At 46.6% G+C, this 22,397-nt stretch overlaps 1 protein-coding gene across 1 annotated transcript in view; it reads right to left on the bottom strand.

The window, feature by feature from the left end:
- The window catches only part of LOC119383634 (DNA damage-regulated autophagy modulator protein 1), a 92,172-nt gene that overhangs the window by 60,141 nt on the left and 9,634 nt on the right, over positions 1 to 22,397 (bottom strand). Inside the window, exon 2 of the mRNA XM_037651901.2 lies at positions 2,076 to 2,220. The gene's annotated coding sequence lies outside the window, so the exon portion shown is untranslated. The remainder of the gene's footprint in view (positions 1 to 2,075; positions 2,221 to 22,397) is intronic.

The following is a 22,397-nucleotide window of genomic DNA, read 5'->3' as shown; positions in this document are numbered from 1 at the left end:
AACAAGTCCAAACGAAACGGGACGCCAGCGCACCATGAGCGTGGCACGTAAAGCAGCTGACAGGACATGCGGTCAGATTTTTAATGTTAACTCCGTTATTATGTCGGTCAACACAGTTCACGTAGCAAGATACCAATTTGTGTATATCAAGCTAACGAAACGGCCGCCAGCGCACCATGAGCGTGGCACGTAAGTCTGCTGTACATGACATGCGTGTCATGATTTCATGTTAACTCGTGTTTTTATGTTCGTCACACAGTCACGTCACGCAATACCAATTTCGGGTTTGATCAAGCTAGCGAAACGGCCGCCAGCGCACCATGAGCGTGGCACGTAAATCATGCTGTACATAACATGCGTGTCATGATTTTCATGTTAACTCCTGTTATTTATGTTCGCCACACAGTCACGTCGCAAGATACCAATTTTGGTGTATATCAAGCTAACGAAACGGCCGCCAGCGCACCATGAGCGTGGCACGTAAGTCGTGCTGTACATGACATGCATGTCATGATTTTCATGTTAACTTGTGTTTTTATGTTCGTCACACAGTCACGTCACGCAATACCAATTTCGGGTTTGATCAAGCTAGCGAAACGGCCGCCAGCGCTCCATGAGCGTGGCACGTAAGTCATGCTGTACATGACATGCGTGTCATCATTTTCATGTTAACTTGTGTTATTTATGTTCGTTACACAGTCACGTCACAAGATACCAATTTTGGTGTATATAAATCTAGCGAAACGGCCGCCCGCGCCCCATGAGCGTGGCACGTAAGTCATGCTGTACATGACGTGCGTGTCATGGTTTTCATGTTAACTCGTGTTATTCATGTTCGTTACACAGTCACGTCGCAAGATACCAATTTTGGTGTATATAAAGCTAGCGAAACGGCCGCCAGCGCCCCATGAGCGTGGCACGTAAGTCATGCTGTACATGACATGCGTGTCATGATTTTCATGTTAACTCGTGTTATTTATGTTCGTTACACAGTAACGTGGCAAGATACCAATTTTGGTGTATATAAAGCTAACGAAACGGCCGCCAGCGCCCCATGAGCGTAGCATGTAAATCATGCTGTACATGACATGCGTGTCATGATTTTCATGTTATGACTTGTCATTTATGTTCGTCATACAGTCGCGTTACGCCATACCAATTTTGGTGCACATTCGATTAACCAAGCGACCAGGAGAGCACGAAAGTCGTAGGCGGCTAGATAGATAGATAGATACGCTCAAAGTCGCAGAAGTTCGCTAAGAAATGCTTCGCATTTAAAAGTTATTTCGCTCACTGATATACGAGAACAGCGGCACCTAGGCGCCCCTGTAATTTAAGAAATTGATTAGTGCTTAGTGAGTACTAATTAGTGTTCCTAATGAAACGGGGACGCGAATAAAACGCCACACAAGAAAAGATTGACACGGGACGACGCGCTACTAGCTACTGACTCATCTCTTCGCGTTTGCGCGATCACGCATAACAGACGAGTTCATTCTCGAACTAACGCGGCACCAGCGATAAGGCTCGAATGTTCGATGCCGCATGCATAACTGCCGACACGCCTTGCCGCGGTTCAGTTTTATCGACGGCCGACGCTCTGTTCGCCGCTATCCCTGTACAGTGTGTATTGCAGTAGTTTGACTTTCCGTTTCCCGGCCACAAGTTCGGCCAAATAAAGAGTTTCATCTTGGACACACCGACTGCTGCCTTCGTCGACGTCACGACCCGTGACAATATATAGTGTTCAGCTTTGCTTAAATGCCCCTTTCACAACGCTGCCGGGCATCAAACCCAAGATTGCGCTAATTTCTTTCAGCGCCAGTTGGAGCTGAGATAACGTTGTCGCTTTTTATCTTACCTAATGTCTTATCTTACATTTTATCTATATCGGTAAAACGGCCGAAGCTAAATTCTATGCAAAAGTTGTTGAGGACTGCCGCTAGCATCTCGGGAAATCCATCTTACTTTATTTGGCGCCAGCTGACGGTACTCAAGCCATGAGTTGAGCACGCGCTATGATGAACGTACGCACCTGCCTCTACGTGTAAACCTAGTGCACCAGAATTGCTTACCTGCCGGCCCGTGCAATGATCTACGAGTTGTCCAGCGATTCATCTGCTCGTTCCTGCTTTCCGGGTGAAGGCGACGGTTGGCTCAGCTGGGGCGTCAGGCCTGAAGGTTGCCGTGGGGAGTCGCAGGTCTCGTCCTTGGAGAGGCCTACGTGACAAAAATGAAATCCGTATGCTATCTCCTCCCAAACCCTTTCTTCTAACTTCTTTTTTATTTTGTTCAACGACTCAGCTGTGCTACAGCTACTTGGTGGAGCAGCTGGGGCTTTTCCTGTGCTGGTAGACTCCTTATCATCGGTGCTCGAAGCTCCTTGAATGCATTGCAAGGTCCTTCCGCCTTTCTTCATAGAAAACGCCGCTACTGAGTTTGCCCATAGACTGGCGGGCTTGTTATTTACCTTGTATTGGGGTCTAATCTTTCGAGAGATTCGTGATGCTCACTGATGTCCACAGAGTGAATCAGCGTCCCCCATTATCAGATGAAGTATTCCCATTATATGTACGGGAATAGAAATGTGTAGTGCTACTTGCAGTGTATCAAGTAAAACCAATATTGCCACGTGCGCTAATTTCTTTATTGTTATGTGATCGGGGTTCAACCGCAAAAAATAAAATAATAAAAAAATAAAATGCGGGCAGTTTGCACTATGTCGCGCAAAACTTGGCACAGCGAAGCACGGGCTGTCGCCGCTCGTACTCCCCGTCGACCGACACGTCTAGCTTCGAGCAACTGCGGCTTCCTCCTCGGGAGTACGCACTTTCTTAGGACGCCCCATGACTCTCTGGACACCGTCGGACGCAGCTAGGCTATGCACTATAGAGCGGAGGATATGAGGTTGCGCACGATGTCTCCGTCGGTGGGCGTGGCTTAGCTACTGCGCATGCGCGACTTGCCCAAATGGTGCTGTATATGGTCGCTAGACGACGCGATGCTTGCTTCCTCTTTCTTTCTATCTTTTCTCTCTCTCTCTCTCTCTCTCTCTCTATTTCTCTCTTTCGTCGATCTTCTCTCTTTCTCTCTTTCTTTTGATTCTGCACTTCTCTCTCTCTCTCTTTCTCATTCTTTCTGTGCTACGCTCTACTCTCCCCTCCTCATTTCTCTCTCATCACATCTCTCCTCCTCACGCTCACTTCCCTTTGCAACCCCCGTGCTACAATACACTATTCGCCGCGAGATCGACCTATAGGAGGCAGCACCGTCGCCGTGTTAGTGTGGAGAGGCGGTCAGCGGCGCGTATACAAATGCACACAGCGGCGCTTCGTTGTGAGCTGTTTGAGCCGATTGTCGGCGAATAAAATGCGTTGATTGCAGCTTACTGGTAATATATACGCTCTTCATTGTTGAATCGATGCACGAAGATCATCCAACGTTACTATTACTAGCGAGAGAAGCGCAATCTGCCGATGAAAGGTACGCGCGCCCTGGGTGACAGTCGGCGCTTATGCACTATACGACGTTTTTTGTTGTTTTCTCTGTACGTGTTTATCTTGTGTTCTGTGTACTACGCACTGCTGTAGCACGCCTGAACTACTTAAGTGTTTACTTCTTCTTCATTTGTATACCAGCCCATGTTCCTGAGCAATGAGTTCAATAGCACTGTTCGCGCGAATACGCATACGCATGTAAGAGTGTTTAGCGCAGAGTTTTCATCGATTGATTACGTGCACGACAGTGATGCAACAAAGGTGCGGTTATTTTATGGAATAAGGCATTTTTTTCTCAAACTAATCATGTCCGCTGCCTTCCATCAATTTGTCACAACTCCACACAAGCGCTCAAGATAATGTAAAGAAAAAGGATGAGGTTTTGCGTGGCACTATACGACAAAAATGGCACGCCGTCCGGATTAATTTTAAACATCCGGGTTCTTCAAAACGTACCTAAATCTAAGCACACGGGTGTTTCTGCATAAATTTCGCCCAAAGGTAAAATTGCGCGCGGGAACTCCGTTTTATCACTGCCGTGTCATTCCATTGTCCTTTTTTTTAGGGGACAGTTTGAGTACCGAAGTGTCAGACTTCACTTGATAGAAATATTTCGCTGTAGTGGGACCACGACCGTGCAATAAAAGGACATCTTAAGCACAACTAAAGCTCATCATGAACTACAGTGCCGCAGTTATACACCTAACAACAACGCGAAAGTGCATGAGCCTCGCTTTTGTTTACCACCGAGTCGCTAAAACGCGTCATTCACACACTATTTAATGCTCCTTATGTTTGGGACTATGCCAAGCGCACTTTAAGACATGCTTGAACGAGAAAGCGGCACCAACACTGAAATGATTCTGGCGAACGAAGGGTACGACACCAATACACAGCCCTCTCTAAAGTCGCACTCACTGATCTTATTACAATGCGCATGCAGCCGAGCAAGCCCATTTGCTTCTGTACACCATGTTAGGTATACGTATGAGCAGTTAAACTCGCGCTAACATAACGGAACAAAGCACCCTTTGAGAACTTGCAGGACGTACGCGCACATGCAAACACGACGTGGCTAGCAGACGACGCAGGGAGCAATCCACACTAGGCGCGCTTCAGCCAGTAGCCGCCAGGCGGCGACTCTGCTCGATCTCGCGGCCATATTGGCCGCGAGAACGACCTATAGGTGGCAGCACCGTCGCCGCGTTAGTGTGGAGAGGCCTTCGGCGGCGCGTATACAAATGCACACAGTGGCACTTCGTTGTGAGCGGTTTGAGCCGATTGTCGGCGAATAAAATGCGTTGATTGCAGCTTACTGGAAATATATACGCTCTTCATTGTTGAATCGATGCACAAAGATCATCCAAAGTTACTATTACTAGTAAGAGAAGCGCAATCTGCCGATGGAAGGGATGCTCGGCCTGGATGACAGTCTGCGCTTACGCACTATATGACGTTTTTGGTTGTTTTACCTGTACGTGTTTAGCTTGTGTTTTGTGTACTACGCACTGCTGTAGCACGACTGAACGATTTAAGTGTTTATTTCTTGTTCATTTGTATACCAGCCCATATTCCTGTGGAATGAGTTCAATAGCACTGTTCGCGCGAATACGCATACGCATTTTTTTTTATTGTTCAGTTCTTCATGAACTGTAGGACAGTTGATAAGTTTAGTCAGGAAAGCTACGTGTTTGACAGCGCTTTAGCGCCACGGAGACGTTCAACGCGTACGCCCTTGTTCTTGCTCCAGTAACAGATTAAAAAGGTAAGAGTTTAGCACAGAGCTTTCATCGATCGATTGATTACGTGCACGACAGTGATGCAACAAACATCCGGTTATTTTATGGAATAAGTGTCTTTTCTTTTTTTTTCAAACTAATTATGTCCGCTGCCTTCCATTTCTAACAACTCCACAAAAACGCTCAAGATAATGTAAAAAAGAAAGGATGAGGTTTTGCGTGACATTATACGACAGAAATGTAGGGCACGCCGTCGGGATTAATATTGAACATTTGGGTTCTTCAAAGCGTACCTAAATCTAAGCACACGGGTGGTTCTGCTTGAATTTTGCCCCAAGTTAAAATTGCGCGCGGCAACTCCGTTTTATCACTGCCGCGTCATTCCATTGTCTGTTTTAGATGCGAAGTATCTTAAGGCGGAGCTCAATCCGGTGGTGGTGGTGGTGTGCGGCGTGACCACCCTTACTGCGCATGCGCATACCCTTCCACACACCCCATCTCCACTCACCCTCTCCACTTTCCCTCTCCCCTCCCATTCTCCCCTACCCCTCTCCACTTTCTCTCTCCACTTCCCTCTCCCCCTCCACCTCTCCCCTCCCCCTTTCCACTCTTCCTCTGAAACGCGGGCTAGACATGCCGAAATTCTCTCCTGCGCAACGCCGCGGTGAGCTCGAGCGCATGCGCGTCCCCTCCCCTTCTCTCTCCTCTCCTACGCTGCCCCCTCTCGCCCGCCTGTCGACCGCGTTTGCCGCTCGCCCTGTGAGAATTAACGGCAATGCTATATGGAAGATACGACGCGCGTAGCGTCCCTCTTCGCGTTCCACGACGCGAGGTCGGTAGCATGCCCAACGATCGCCAACACGAACGCGATGGTGCAAGTGCTCCGGCTTCGCATCGCCTCATGGTCCCCTTTAGCGGGAGATGGTGTAATTTTTTTTAGGGGACAGTTTGAGTACGGAAGTGTCAGACTTCACGTGATAGAAATATTTCGTGGTAGCGGGACCACTACAATAAAAGGACATCTGAAGCACAACTAAAGCTCATCGCATAACCGATGAACTATAGTGCCGCAGTTATACACCTAACAACAACGCGAAAGTGCATAGCCTAGATGCTCGTTTTTGTTTACCAACGAGTCGCTAAAACGCTGCATTCACACACAATTTAATGCTCCTCATGTTTGGTACTATGCCAAGCGCACTTTAAGATGTGCTTGAACCAGAAAGCGGCATCAGCACTGAAATGATTCTGGCGAACGAAGGATACGACACCAATACACAGCCCTCTCGAAAGTCGCACTCACTGATCTTATTACAATGCGCATGCAGCCGAGCAAGCCCATTTGCTTCTGTACACCATGTTAGGTACACGTACGAGCAGTTAAACTCGCGCTAACGTAACAAAACAAACCGCCCTTTGAGAACGTGCAGGACGTACGCGCACATGCAAACACGACGTGGCTAGCAGACGACGCAGGGAGGAATCCACACTAGGCGCGCTTCAGCCAGTAACCGCCAGGCGGCGACTCCGCTCGATATCGCGGCCAATAGCCTCAGAAAAGCGTGCAGGAACATTGCGACATCTGGTATCGTTCTGAGACTTCATCGCCAGCTTGTTGAGGCATCGTTAAAGGCCTGGATGCTGCGCTTTCGGGTGCAGCAACCGGCGGGAAATGGGCAAAGCCCTCTTTGCTATTCCCAGCGGGAGAAAGGATGCCAAGCGACGGGCTGTGTGGCTGCGCAGAATACGGCGCGAAAAATTTGTTCCCACGACTGATACCCGCCTTTGTGAGGCAAGCGTTTCATTGAGAATTCGCAAATATTGTTTCGGGGAATAGTGGCGTCTCCGCTGCACTAGTGCAGCTTGTTTCGCGTGGTTGCTGCAGAAGGTTCATGCCCAAAAACATTGCCGGGGAGCTCTTAACTCTGTTTGGCGTAAAATTGACGCCTTTGGGCTCACATATAACGATCAGTGCGCCATGAAAACTGACTGCTACAGATTGGTATTGCTTGACGTGACTGTATGACTACCATAAATAACAGTGTGTACCATGAAAATAATGGCACGCATGTAATCTAAGGCATCATTTACATGCCATGCTCATTGCTTATGGTGCACTCGCGGCCGGTTCGATGGCTTGATATGCACCGAAATCGGTATTGAGTAACGTGACTGTATGACGAACGTAAATACCAGATGGTAACATAAAAATAAAAGCAGGCATGTCATGTAAGGCATGATTTCCATGTCAAGCCCATGGTGCCCCCGCGGCCGGTTCACTGGCTTGATATGCACCAAGAATGGTAGCGCGTGACGTGACTGTATAATTGTGCGTTTTGTGTCAATCCGGAAGATCCCACGCATTGTGGGAATCAATCTAATGAGAAACAGTCCAGCAAAGAGCTGCATATATCGCCTTGTTCGTTTTTGAGTCAGATGAAATCATTCATGTCATGAATGACATGAATGATTCATCACTATATATCGTTCACTATATATCGCATGTTTGTCATGCATGCATGCATGTAGAATCTGGTATATACAACGCATGACCTGTAATTTATGTTCGTCACGCACCCATGTCATGCCATACTATGTTTGGTACACATCCAGTTAACAAAACGGCTGGAAGCGCACAAAGACAGTCTAATGTAAACCATGCCGTACATGTCATGCATGTCATGATTTTCACGTTACCACCTCCATTCATGTTAATAATATGTCTAACTAACAAACGAGCCCTTAAAAAGTCAGATTCTTTCCTATGTTCGTAATACAGTCACCTCGCGCTATACCAATTTTGGTGTATATATCAAGCTACTGAACCGGCCGCGAGTGCACCATGAGCGCGGCAAATAAGTGATGCTGTACATGACATGCAAGTCATGATTTTCGTCTTACCACCTGTCACTAACGTTCATCATACAGAAATATTTCGTCATATCAATTTTGGTATATATGCATTTCACTAAACGACCGCGAGCACCCCGAGACCATGTCATGTAAATATTGTTTTACATGGTATGCCTGTCATGATTTGCATGTTATGACCAGTAACTTATGTTCGTCATACACTCCTGTCACGCCATATCAAATTTGGTGTGTATCAAGCTAGCGAAGCGGCCGCGAGCGCACCATGAGCGTGGCATGTAAATCATGCCGTACATGGCGTACGTGACATTATTTTGATGCTACCACCTGTGCAATATATTTGTCATGCAGTCGTGTTATTCCATACCAAATTTGGTATATATCCCATTAACGAAACAGCCAGGAGAGCACATAGTCGTGGGCGGATAGATAGATAGATAGATAGATAGATAGATAGATAGATAGATAGATAGATAGATAGATAGATAGATAGATAGATAGATAGATAGATAGATAGATAGATAGATAGATAGATAGATAGATAGATAGATAGATAGAACGGTCAAACTCGCAGAAGTTCGCTAAGAAATGATTCGCATTTAATAAGTGCCGACAGCCGAGCGCGTAAATGCCGCGCAGTTTGCATTTCTTTATCGCGCTAGTACGCGTGTGTGCGCGTGTAGGCAAGTGAAAACTGCCGCATTTTCTGTCTTAATCAGTTAGAGAACAACGGTATGCTTCATTCGGGTCTGCAAAGGCGCACGCAATGCGTAAAACATGCGTTACTCTGCGTGAAATGAACACCGTGCCGCCCCAGCTTCGGCCGCGCTGGACCAAATATGGCGGCGGGCAGGACGGTCGCGGTACTTTTCCCGTTCCAGTGATTTTAGTCTTATCTGATTGCGGTCGTCGCTCGCACGTCCCGACTTATTTTGCCGACGGGTGTACTTAGGGATATTGATAATCGAATTTTAAGGGATCAGCACGCCGGAAATGGGGTCTCTCTCTTACGTGTAGACTGCAACAAGGAAGTTACGAAATTTGAATAAAGGCGCGCTGAAGTAGTTACGGTCAGGCAAATCGGCAAGCATTCTGCAACACGCATTACACAGCTTAATGCATTCAGTGCGGTGTGTGGTGCTTATCTGTTTCTTTCTTAAATTATAAACAGTCGCGAAAAACTATTTCCCCTGTCTGCAAAAATCAGCGGCGCAGTGGCTGCCCCCGAGTTTTTAACACGAAAGTGTTTTATGCCGGGTCCACCAAGACTTCAGTGACGTATTTCCGTCACGGAAATGACGTCGAAAAAATTTACACGATCACAGGGCAAAGAAGAAGTTCCGTCAACGGGCACCGAACCCACGACCGCTCGGTCCGCAACAACAGCTGCCGAGCACGCTATCCACTGCGCCACGGTCACAGATTCCAGAAGCATTACAAACGCGCCTTTTATATCTACCACTCTCCCGGTTGGCGGGGTGGTGTTGCCCTCTGGGAGCGGTAAAGTAATTCGTCATTACTGTGGCCTCCACGATTAGCACCTGCAACGCGTTACACGTCCGTCCCATTCGGCGCGTTTTTAATAGAAGTTAATTTTGTCAATGCCTTAACACACCGCGGGTGAACACACCGCGAGGTGGCGACCTTAACCTAAGCGTCGTAAGAGCGTCGGCCTCGCTCATAGCATCACGCTAATCCAAACCAAAAATAGCTCTGCGACGCGCGCCTGCCTCACCTGGCTGTAACACCGCGTTCCACGCTCACGCGTTCACCATGAGAAAAATTGCGGCTGGGCTACCAGGGCGGCACGACGTGCTTTGCGTTTGCCTCTAGTCCAGCCGTGGTGTTCAATCACATTTTAACATGCCGCGGGATGACTACCAAGTTCTGCGTCCAATATGCGACGCTCTTCTGGCTATCACACCGTGTTCTCTGATTACGCTTTCACCGTTAACTACTACAGCTACCACAAGGGTTTGTTTAATCATTTAACATGAACGTTAGTCGTCCGGATGGAGATGTACCACCAATCATCAAAGTGGGTGCATACACGTTAAACGGTGCCATAGCTGCCAGACATCAGTATACATTGTGCAACCTCTCTTATATCAATGTGCAGTAAACATTCAGTGACTTCTGTAAGGGCACGCTTTACTTTCGTGTTATTCCAATTCCTTTGATGGAGGGATCAACCATGTTTTTTTTTTTACTTCCCAGACAAAGAAAAGTTTGATATTGCGTTTTTCTTGCGCACAGCTCGAAAAAAAAAACAGATAAGCACCAAACACCACACGCAGAGGCACGCAGAGGTGAAGCGATCCGCTGGCGCACGTGAGATGACTTGCCGCTTTTCGCAAAAAGATACGACCAGGACGCGCCTTCATTTAAACTTCATCACTTCCTTGTCCCGGGTAGTTCCGGTCTGACGTAACAGATTGGTCGCGCTTAGTGCGCGCCGGGCGTGATCAGTCTCGATATCGCCCTTAAAATTCGATGATAAATATCTGGAAATACATGCGGCTTTTGTGATTTCTAAAAAAATAGATATGCCATAAAATATCACGCAACACAATTCTCATGTAAACAACTATCCTCAGGACAGGAATTAAAAAGTTAATTGACAAGTTCTTGTTAATTAGTCATAAGAGTGTCATTTCAGCGGCGGCAAAATATTACCGCCTCCACATGGAGTTCGTGTGCGAAAACGACAGGAGCCTTACTCTCATAGAATTTTTTTACACAAAATCTGTATTGTCTAAAAGAAACACCCCGTAGAGAAATACACGCCGACCCCATTGATATCACTGCAATACGCATGGCGGTATTGAGGAAAACAATATGAGGAACAAAACGGTGGACAGGGTGGATGCCGATTCGGCCGATATATCGCAAAGCTCGAGAATTGTTAGTTAAACGGCGTTCTGTCAGTTACGTCAGGTGATCGCTAAATGCGCAGTGACGGCTCCTCTAAGCGACCGAGGGGCTTGTACACGCTTTACACGTGCGCGTACGTCTACGCGACGGGTTCGCAGAGCACGTTTGACGTTGATGGAGGCCACGTGCCGCGAAGTGATCACCATAAGCAGACAGCGGAAAGACAGCGCAGTACCCACTGCCTGCATTTCTTCCTTATGGGTTGCTCTAAGTCTTCACAGCGTACTTTGCCCCACCCCTCGGTATCCCCATCCGAAACTACATCGTTGCTCGATTCACACGGAAAAGCTTCTTGCCTCGCGACTATAGGCGAAGGTAGAAGGATATCCCATGCTTTGCATGCTCGGTGATACTCGCTGAGGGATACAACACACATTCAGGCGAAGGAAAGCAGAGAGGACATTAATTCTTGTATTTAACTGCAGTTCATTAAAAAAATATAACCTGCTAACACCATCTCAATTTCGATTCTGTAAAAACAAATCAACTGAGCCTGCGTTACTCGAACAAAAATGAATATAATAACACAACTAGAAAGGAAACATATTTTCGTTGGTGTGTTTGTGCATTATTCGAAGGCCTTTGCCCTCGTATACCACAACAACTTGCTAAGTAAATTGCAGTAGTATTGTTTCCGAGAGAAAGCGCTATCATTATTGAACTCCTATATATCATGCAGGCAACAAGCAGTGTTAATTAATGGCATACAGTCTGAAGCAAAACGTCTCCTATGCGGTGTCCCCGAAGCAGGGCGTGCCAAGGGGGGGGGGGGGGGGGGGGTTGGGGGGGTTCAACCCCCCCCCCCCCCCGAAATTTTTCAGTTTTGCTGCGTATATAGGCACGCACACAACAACGCACGCACGAACATACATAAGTATAGTTGAACCCCCCCCCCCCCCCGAAAAAGTTTTCTGGCTACGCCCCTGCCCTGAAGGAAGTATACTAGGGCATTTACTCTTCAACATTTGTGTAAATTATATTGTAAACATTAACTCCAACGCAAAGTTAGTGATCTATGCGGATGATACAAGTCTTTTTTTGTTGCCGGAAATAGCATTCATGACCTTATCGTAGGGGTGTGCGAATATCAAATGGTTCGAATACGAATCGAATACGAATATCCACCTTCGAATATCGAATCGAATACGAATATCAAAGGAAAAATGCCTCCACAGTAACATATTTTATTTAGAGTAGCTATTTGAAAAAAAACATTACAGCCTGACTGGCAACACAACATACACTGCTATCTCCAGACACATTGTCAAGGCAGACAACCCCCCCCCCCCCCCACTGAAAAGGCACGCTCGCTTGAACAGAAGTGGCTGGCATAGGGAGTACATGGGGCAAAGCTTTGCCAGACTGGGGTTATGGTGGTTACTGGGTATCTGAAGGTGCCTACAGTCCGCCACCAGTCACATGGGTCACTGTCTTTCTTCAGAAGTGGTCCCGCATAGTGAACGAGTGGTAGTGCGGCACGTTGCGGCCGATAATATTGAAAATGTATGGTTACATGATCGCCAACAGCGCTGCACGTCGGAGATGCACCAGCAAAACGTCTCCTATGCGGTTGTCCCTGAAGGAAGTATACTAGGGCCTTTACTCTTCAACATTTATGTAAATTATATTGTAAACATTAACTCCAACGCAAAGTTAGCGATCTATGCGGATGATACAAGTCTTTTTGTTTTGCCGGAAATAGCATTCATGACCTTATCGATCAATGTAACGCCGCAACGAAAGCTCTTGAAGTTTGGTCCGCAGCTAATTTAATGAAGATCAACGAGGTTAAGACTAAGGCTGTCATTTTTCGGCCGATAAAGAAACCGTTCCCCCCGCATGAAGATGTTATCCTGAATTCTCACCCTGTCGAAATAGTGGAGCAGTTCAAATGCCTAGGGGTCATATTTTCCTCCAGTATGGCATGGGATTATCATGTTACCCACGTATCACTAAAAACAGCTCAAATTACTGGTGCTATAGGACGTTTAAAGTATATCCTTCCCACACAAACTAAGATGCTGATATACAACTCAATTTTCGACTCACATTTAAATTCGTACCAGTTAGCTTGGGGTACTACAACGTTCACTAACATCGAGCGCCTTCAATTAATCCAGAAAAGATATCTTAGACACATGCATAAGTCACCATACCAATGTCAAACTGCAGCTTTATTTAGTTACTCTAGAGTGATTAAAGTACACAACCTTTATAAATATCGCCTTAGTCTCCTCTTTAAATCGGAAAAAATATAAGTAACCTTGGAAAATTAGCGGAACTAAGGAACAAATCAGTGTGCTACCCAACAAGACATGGCGAAGAATGGGTCTAGAGTAATTAAAGTACACAACCTTTATAAATATCGCCTTAGTCTCCTCTTTAAATCGGAAAAAATATAAGTAACCTTGGAAAATTAGCGGAACTAAGGAACAAATCAGTGTGCTACCCAACAAGACATGGCGAAGAATGGGTCTAGAGTGATTAAAGTACACAACCTTTATAAATATCGCCTTAAAAATCGGATATAAGTAACCTTGGAAAATTGTGATTAAAGTAAACACCTTTATAAATATCGCCTTAGTCTCCTCTTTAAATCCGGAAATAAACAAAATTAAGTAACCTTGGAAAATTAGGGGAACTAAGGAACAAATCAGTGTGCTACCCAACAAGACATGGCGAAGAATGGGTCGTGCCAACACCTCGGCCTAAACTTGGAAAACAACTCCTTCACTATTCTCTTCCGTCTCTGCTGGATAGTTACGTTTTTACTGATTTCAATGTCTTTACCTGTAGTCGCAAGGAACTTCACGCTAACTATTTAGATAAATGGCTTCAGTTTAAGTTTCTTTATGTACATAGTGTTGATTCGCGTATTCTCCGGTGATCCCAGTGTAATTACGTAATACTTACGTTTTGTATTGTATAATTTCTACAACTTCCTCCCTGCTGTACTTTAGGCTTGTAGGCTCGTCAAGCTGCCTTTAAGCAGCTTTTACCTACAACCCCTCCATCTGTATTTGTAAGATGAGAAATAAATTGAACTTGAATTGAATATAAGGCTTTCGCCTTAAAGAGATGCAGCGTGAAATAGGTGCATTTTACTTCTCCCTGGCGAAGAAGTGAAACTAAAGTGCCACGCCAATTCGGTCTCAACAGCTTGTCAATAAGCTGTGCGGTCTGCAGTAACATTCAACCTGTTCTAGCTATGTTTGCTCGTCAAATATGCAAGTCTAGAAAACGTATGCTCGTGTGTATGTGTCGTAGAAAACTGCAACAAAAGCTTTACAGCCATCTCATGGAAAAGGAGACACTGAAGTTAGCTCCGCCGCAACGCAAGACTGTTAGGCGGTGAAGCATATATAAAAATTCGAGGGGGGTCGCTGTTACGAGACATAATTTGCTCAAGCAAACGCGTTTTTATTTTTTTGTCTTTTTAAGGATGGGTATCGCGGACCCCCTAAAATTACTTCTCGGACCTCAGTTTGAGAACTGCTGCAATACACCAAACTCTTAACAATCTTCCTTGCCCTTTCATCAATGTAGTCCATGCCAAGGGATGATTGTGTCCAAAGAAAAATAAACATGGCAGCTAACCAACCGGCAACTTGAGTGGTCCCACGATTAGCAGGTGACAATAGTGGCTCGGACGCCGCAGATGTTGCTGCGATCGACAACTCCATTGCCATGCATATAGGTGTGCAAACGAAAGGGAGGGGGAAATGGGGGCGTAAATGAGAATTCCCTGGGCGCTGCCATTCTTAGCAGAATCCCTGTATACAGAAAGTCAGGACAACTCAAAGCAGCAGCCTAACCGCCACAGTTGGCTATCGTGAGGTCATCCTTTCGTATTATGAGGTGAAGCATCCCGGATTTACAAAGGGACAAATGACTGATACGCCGCGACATCAATATCATAGCATGCTCATCAGTTACGTCACGATTAATGATGTAGGTATGAGCCAGGAATACGCGGGTATCAGCCGCACGTGGAAATACACAAAGGAAGAAATAAAGAAAACGAGCTATTCATCTTGCTCGCTTATTGTGAAATTTTTTGACCATGAGTACAACAGCGTTACATGTCATCTTAGTGAACCGTTTAGCTGCAGTTGCTGTATATCTAGTTCAACAACTGCAGTAACTAATGAACTTGTAGCAGCATCACCGACGATGACGAAGAGAATGGCGGCCAGCTTTAGACACGAGGCGGGTGCGCGAGACTGGAAGAGACCGAGGAGCCCGTGCCGAGAGCTTTCGGGCAGTCAGGTCCGCCGAGGCATCGCGACGACTGGACTGTCAGTCGTGGCCTTCTACTGAGCAAAATATACCTGTTGTTACTGTGGCGCCACTGTGTTGTTACTCTGCTGTTACGGCGTCATCACTGACTTCAAGACCGACCGTTAGCTTCGCAAGCTCGCGTACGCGACTGCGAAAACGCTGCGTAGACGCAACGTCTCACTCCAATGCGAGCGAAAGCCGTTATGGCGGATATGGTCGGAGACAGAGTTTCCTACAAATACCCAGAGGGAATTCTGGCGCTGCGATCGTTCAGCCACCATGGGAATGGTGGGTAGTGCACAGATTCGCCTGAATCTTCGTGCTTGCCACTTCAAACGCACCTTGTGGCTTCGTTTATTGTTGTGTTTTTGCGTTTGTTTCGGATAAAAGAATTGATTGTTATGGACTTTGTGAGCCGATTTGAATTGGTGAGCCTAAAAAGGTTAGGGTGGTGAATTGGAGCTGCTGAACATTTGCTGAACTTCGTCTTGCGACGAAGTGGATGCAGGCCACACAGAGCCAAACGGAGCCGAAAAAACGAAGCTCAGACAAATTCGTGTACTACCCATCATTCCCATGCTGGCTGAAGCCCCATGCGTTGTAGCTACTATAGACACTAACGCCAGAGTTCCCTCTAGTAAACATTGCAGGAAACTCTATGGTCTGAGAGACAGAAGAAAGGAGGTTCACTTGCAGCTGCGGCTATTACGCGGGTTTGTGCGGAATATCTGGTGCCGGCCTTTACGGAAACGCTCTCGCCTAGGGCGAGGGTGGCGAGCAACATGCACATACCTTCCCGCTGCAGTAACTGCTTCGTGCCAAGGCTATGGGTGGGTAGCGCCACCTTCCCACAAAACACGATGTGAGCTTCCACGGCAGTACGTGGGACGTCCTATAGTCGGCGTCACCGTTCGTTCAGTTTTAGGGTGCCTTGATGCGCGTTTTGTTGCGCGGTTTGGGCGCACACATCGAGGCACACTATTCAGTTGCACCGAGGAAAACCTTTTGATCAAGCTCCTTTCAGAGGCGCCCGGGCTTGGGCGTTAAAGGGTTTCTTCCATGTTTAACGTGCTTTTTCCATGCTTAAGAACAGCTTTAAACCGCAATGAATCTACAGACGGAGCCACTCTACACCGTCAGCTTGCGTATCCCTGCTGTTTCTGCTTTCTTTTTTTTTGTGCCAATATAGCTTTTTGATAAGCATTTTACTAACGTCGCTTCTGAATGGACAGCAGGTCGAAATACTATGTACTATCGTGAGCAATATGAGCTCGAACGCGCGAGCGCGTGGCGAATAGCCTCGAACCCTGGATCGGCTGATTCGCAGCGGCCAGTGCCGGAAACAAAGTGGAAAGGGCGCCGCGCTTCCGCTAGCTGTTGACACTCCCGCCTCAATATTGTTGCTGCAAAAACGGCAGCTTATAACGTGTCAGTGACCGCTAGCGGTGATACGAATTCACACCAACGCGCACAGCCGCACCCAATGACCAATCAGCTATGTAGCTCCTGACATATCGGCGGTGACGTAGCCTGCCGTGATGCACAGGCCATTGCTTATATCTAGGTGGTGTTGGCTGAGCGTAGTGATACGCCTATTTTATTTATTAATGTTTCTCGTGCAATATTTTTTTTTCGTTTTCATTGCTAGCAGCCGATAGTACGCACTCAGCTGCCGTTTCGCACCAACGCTATCGAAGCGGGTGTGCCAACAGCCAGCGGAAGAGCGCCCCTGCTTCCCCTTCGGTTTCGGCAGCGCCATCCACGTATCGCGCTATCTCGGTTTTGAGGCTATCCACCACGCGCTCGCGTGTTCGAGCTCATATTGCTCACGATAGTACACCGGTATCAGCAAATTTTGTCACCCGGTATGGCAAGTCTCAAAGCACGTAAGAAGGAAAGGCCGGTCGCAACACGCGTATGATGCGTTCACCTGCTTTCCGTGACGTCATGCGTTTTCGCGCGCTTAATTTCTGAAGTAACTATGCAGTGACAAGAATAAATTGCATTTCCCCCAGAATGCTTAATCATACTTTGGACTGTAAAACGGAGCTCGAGTGCGAGAAAGCGCTATTAAAGCAGACTACGGACCGATGCCTCAATTCGAGAGCGCAATTTATAAGCCAGGAAAGCGTGGCCTTCATTCTTGTTTAGTGAACCAGCGGTGAGTAGTGGGCAAATCCCACTACTCACCCCCGGTCCACTAAAAATGAAGAAGGCAACAGTTAGCAAAAGGAATGGCTGCAAAGCGACGGCGTCGAGCCGAAGACCCACAAAACGTACAACGAGAGAATACTAGGGAATCGGAAAGGGCAACGGTGGCTGCGAGGAGACCCCGATACTGTGGCACACACCCATTGATGATGATGATAGTTTTCGCGTAGGCCGCACGGCACATACTCGAAAGCCGCAAAAATTACGGCTAGTAGCTAGGCAGAACTTCGTTATAGAATGTAGCTAGGTTGCAGGCCCGTAGCCAGGAATTTTTTAGGGGCGAAGCTCCTTATGCCATGGGTATGTCCATCCTCCGTATGTTTGTAGCGTTGTAGTAGCCACCTCTAGCTCGTGAGAAGCGCGCGTTCTGGTATGCAGTAGAAGAAGAAAACGACGTTGACGAGTGACACTCTCGTTTGCGAATGTTTCCAATCAGAATCTTAAGATAGAATTCGATGAGATTTTCCCCTCTAAGCCTAAATTTCAATCATACAGGGTGTTTAATAGTCCGCGGCAAGATTATCTTACACACGCGAAAACAAAAAATATAGTAGCCACAGATGCTTCAGTAATTGACGAAAGGCAGGCGTAGGTATTTACTCCCCTTCGCTTGGCTGGTCATTTTCATTAAGACTGCCGGACTTCACCCCTGTGTTTGAAGCGGAACTCTCGGCAATTATAATGGCGCTGCGGAAACTAGATTTGAACGACCATTGCGCAATAATAATAACAGATTCCCTGTCAGTATGTATGTACATCTCTAACAATGTCATCAAAATCAATTGCCTTAAAAACGCTCCTTACGCTAGTGCCTCCACAGTTGAAAATTTTGAAATTATTGTGGGTACCTGGCCATTGTGGATTAGAAATAAATGAAATGGCCGACACACTAGCGAGAGCGGCATTGAACGGTCCAATAATTTCGGTCCTCCCTGTAGTAGCCAGCATAACTGCGATTAGGTATAGGAAATTTTCCCTTCGAGCAGACGCCATAGAATCAATAACTTCATGGACAGAATTTAGACATCTAAAATTTCCATGGAAAATTCAGTGGTGTCAAACTAGACAATTAGAAGTATTATTAACTAGATTACGATGCCGAGTGCCCCCGTTGAATCTATATGCACACAGGGCTGGTCTGGTGATATCTCCCCTCTGTCACTTTTGTTCAGAAATCGAATCGATAGAGCATTATTTTTTATCGTGTCGCCGCTATATATTACAAAGAAAAAGACTTCTTGAAACTCATTGTGCTAAGCTGGGGATAATTTTAACAATAGACGCTATTCTCACCTTCGGTGCTTCGGATTTGGGCGTCAGCCACAGGAATGTTTTTGATGCCGTAATTGCTTTCCTTCAGGAAACAAAACGAATGTGTTTTTAAGTTCTTAAATGCAAACCTGTTCCGATAATAGCAATGAATCAATAAGAAAAAAAAATTAATAAAAAGAAGACGTTCGGTACCACAGTAATTTCATTATTCTAATTTCTAGTTAGGATGAGAAGTCTGGGCTGAATGTAGAAATAATTATTGCACTAGTGCTTTTTATGTGTGCTTGTCTTTTGTGTTAACTTAGTAGTTTTAAATCTTCATATCTACAATTCTTGGCCAATCCCCCAGAGTGGGTATGAGCCATGTGTAGAGGATCATCATCATCATCATCATCATCGTTTGCGTGTTCGCCTGTGTGGCGTTCTTTCTTCTTTACTACGTCTCGTGTTTTCAACGACACCCGAAGACATTTCAGAAGTAACGCGCCATGAGGCTCCCTCTTGGCACGCTTTGTCATTACCTCGGAGCCGCCAGATCGAAGACAAGGCTGCGGAACGGAGGGCACGGTAGGCGGCGGCAGCGCGCGCTCGCAGACAGAATCCTGAGGTGAGAGCCCGCGAGGCCGAAGCTGCACGTCGACGCCGCGAAGCAGATTCCGCCGTTCGAGCCCGCGAAGCCGAAGCTGCTCGACAAGCTGCACGGCGAGAAGACCCCGCCGTTCGAGCCCGCGAGGCCGAAGCTGCTCGACGAGCTGCCCGACAAGCTGCAGGGCTGCGGCGAGAAGACCCCGCCGTTCGAGCCCGCGAGGCCGAATCTGCTCGACAAGCTGCACGGCTGCGGCGCGAACACCCCGCCGTTCGAGCCCGCGAGGCCGAAGCTGCACGGCTGCGGCGCGAATCGGATCTTCAAAATGTGAAGGACCGTGGAGCGGCGAGAAAGCGCGCGTACCGGCAGGCAGAGCCCGAGGCTGTGCGAGCACGCGAAGTGGCTGCAAAACGCCTCAGGCGGGCTCTGCCCGAAGGCGCCGACGCGCGCTTCCAGCGGGACTTCCTTGATAACAATTTCGGCCATAGTTGCGGTGTGTGCAACAGATTGTGGTTCTCAAACAATCTAGTCACAATATCTTCCATCAAGAAGGACCACGCTCGCGCCAATGCCATCGCCGTGCTACAGCGCGAGTTCGCTTCGCCCCACTCATCATCATTCACCACGTGGATATGCTGTGATTTTTTCGGGAGGGGGGGGGGGGCACTTGCTGAAAACCTTGACTATTTGAGAAAAATACCTATTTTTAGTATATATTTTTGATAGAAACACGTACTTCACCAAAAGTCCGGGGGGCCCGGGCCCCTAGACCCCCCCATGGCTACGGGCCTGCTAGGTTGTCGGTAGAGTGGGCCTGCAGCTTGTCGAGTTCCCTCTTTGGCTTGGCTTCTTTCGGCATACCCGTTTGCTGACGATAGTTTTCTTCTTCATTTTTAGTGGACCAGTGGTGAGCAGTGGGATTCACCCAATTTCTGTGGCACACACCCATTTATGATGATTGATGATGATACCCGCGTACCCGTTTTATGACGATAGTTCATTTTTAGTGGACCAGTGGTGAGTGGTGGGATTTAACCAACTTCTGTCGCACACACCCGTTTATGATGATGATAGTCTTCGCGTAGGCTGCAAGGAACGTAACCGTAGGCCGCACTGTAGCCTTGACAGCTTCTCTGTTAAAAAAGAAATGCTGCTCATACTTTGATCATATGCGTATAAACGACCATGCTATTTTTCAGGTCAGTCGATGACTACCTTTATAGATAACGTACTCCTCTTTACTCTCTAACGTAGAAGTTCTTCATTCGTGCATGGGGGTGCCGCTGAGTGTGCGCATGAACGCAGAAGCTTTTTGCCCTTTCATATTAGCCAAAATGCTGGGAAACCTTCGAGAATGAAGGCGTGCAAGTCGCATACGAGCCTGTTTTTGGCCACACCCCCCAAAATTAATCTGTCACTGTTACGTACACTATGTGAAGCCCAAATAATTGAAATATGTGCCTCACTTCTCTGTTTATACGCCTTTAATCAACATCATTGCTGCGACAGGTACCATAAATTGCTCAAGTCTATGTGACACAGATGGCTAACATTTTACAGGGGACAAGATTGTGCTCATGTCATGCCCTACTGCTGCACAGCAACGCAGACAAGTTTCGCGTCATTTGATTCTCACCAGGGCTTAAAGTCAGGAGGGGTCCGCCCCCCCCCCCCCCTCCATGTTTTAACGAGGGGCCCGGCCACCCCTCGGCAGTCTGACGGTGGCACTGCGGTACGCATTTGACAGGTGCGAGAGTTGAATTTTTTGGCAGAGTGCTTCGTGCGGTTAAATTATACTTTGCAATTTTCCGAATAATTATTTAATCGGGAATGTTTCGTTGACGGGGTGTCAGCAAAACAGCAAAACAGAAGAAAGCAGGTATCGTCGTACAGCTGAATGCAATCCACTGAGACACTGAACACCACGGGCAACGCCTGCTGAAACCACGGGTCACCACCCTGTCGACAGAGCGTCTTGACACAGCATACTGTTTCACTTTTAGTTGTGCATCACAAGTCTGCTGTAATTGCAAAGATGCATGTATTTTGCCCACTTAATTAGGCAAGTGATAGCGAAAAAATAGCATTGTCGTGCCTGAGGTTCTGAATCCAGTGAGTCAAGCAATGTTACTTACTTTGATGTCACATATCTTGAAGTCTTTACTACACGAGTTATTTTTGAAGAATCGTTCCCAAAATAATTTCATTTAATGTTTGATTGGATTGACACGTTGAATAAATACCCCAAATACATTCGGAATAATATATGTATTTTTATAGCATTCATAAACATTGTTTATCTTAATCCTTAAACCCTTAATCTATAGCATATATATATATATATATATATATATATATATATTATATATATATATATATATATATATATATATATATATATATATATATATATATATATATATATATGGTAGAATCTCGTTCATACGATTCAGCATAATACGGTTTTCAGCCTAATAAGCTTAGCTTTAGTTTTATTCACGGCCAACATCCCTTGGAAATAATGCATTTCATTTGTTTATATATATATATATATATATATATATATATATATATATATATATTATATATATATATATATATATATATATGACACATGAAGCCATGGCAGAAGTTGACGAGCAATAGATGGCGACCTGGCGGCCGACTAATCAGCCGCACATCACCAGCTAAGCCACCAGCAGGACACCTTGACCGCATGCAGACCACCGAAGCAGTACCTGCTGCCTACAGCGACCAGCATCATGACAGAACCATCGGCTGACCTTGACATACCCAAGTACACCGGATCAGTGTACGACGGACCCGTACAGGACTGGTTCGACCTGTTCGAGCTCAACGCTACCGCTGCATCATGGTCGGAACGGGAGACGGTCACCAACCTAAATGACTACGTCACCGGTGAGGCACTACGATTTTACCTCACACACATCTTCTAAAACAATGAGTCATGGAACAAAATCAGAGAAGAAATGACCACCCGATTTA

This window comes from Rhipicephalus sanguineus, chromosome 2 (assembly GCF_013339695.2).
Source record: "Rhipicephalus sanguineus isolate Rsan-2018 chromosome 2, BIME_Rsan_1.4, whole genome shotgun sequence".
Lineage (NCBI taxonomy): Eukaryota > Metazoa > Arthropoda > Arachnida > Ixodida > Ixodidae > Rhipicephalus > Rhipicephalus sanguineus.
This window is presented reverse-complemented; position numbering and strand designations above follow the sequence as displayed.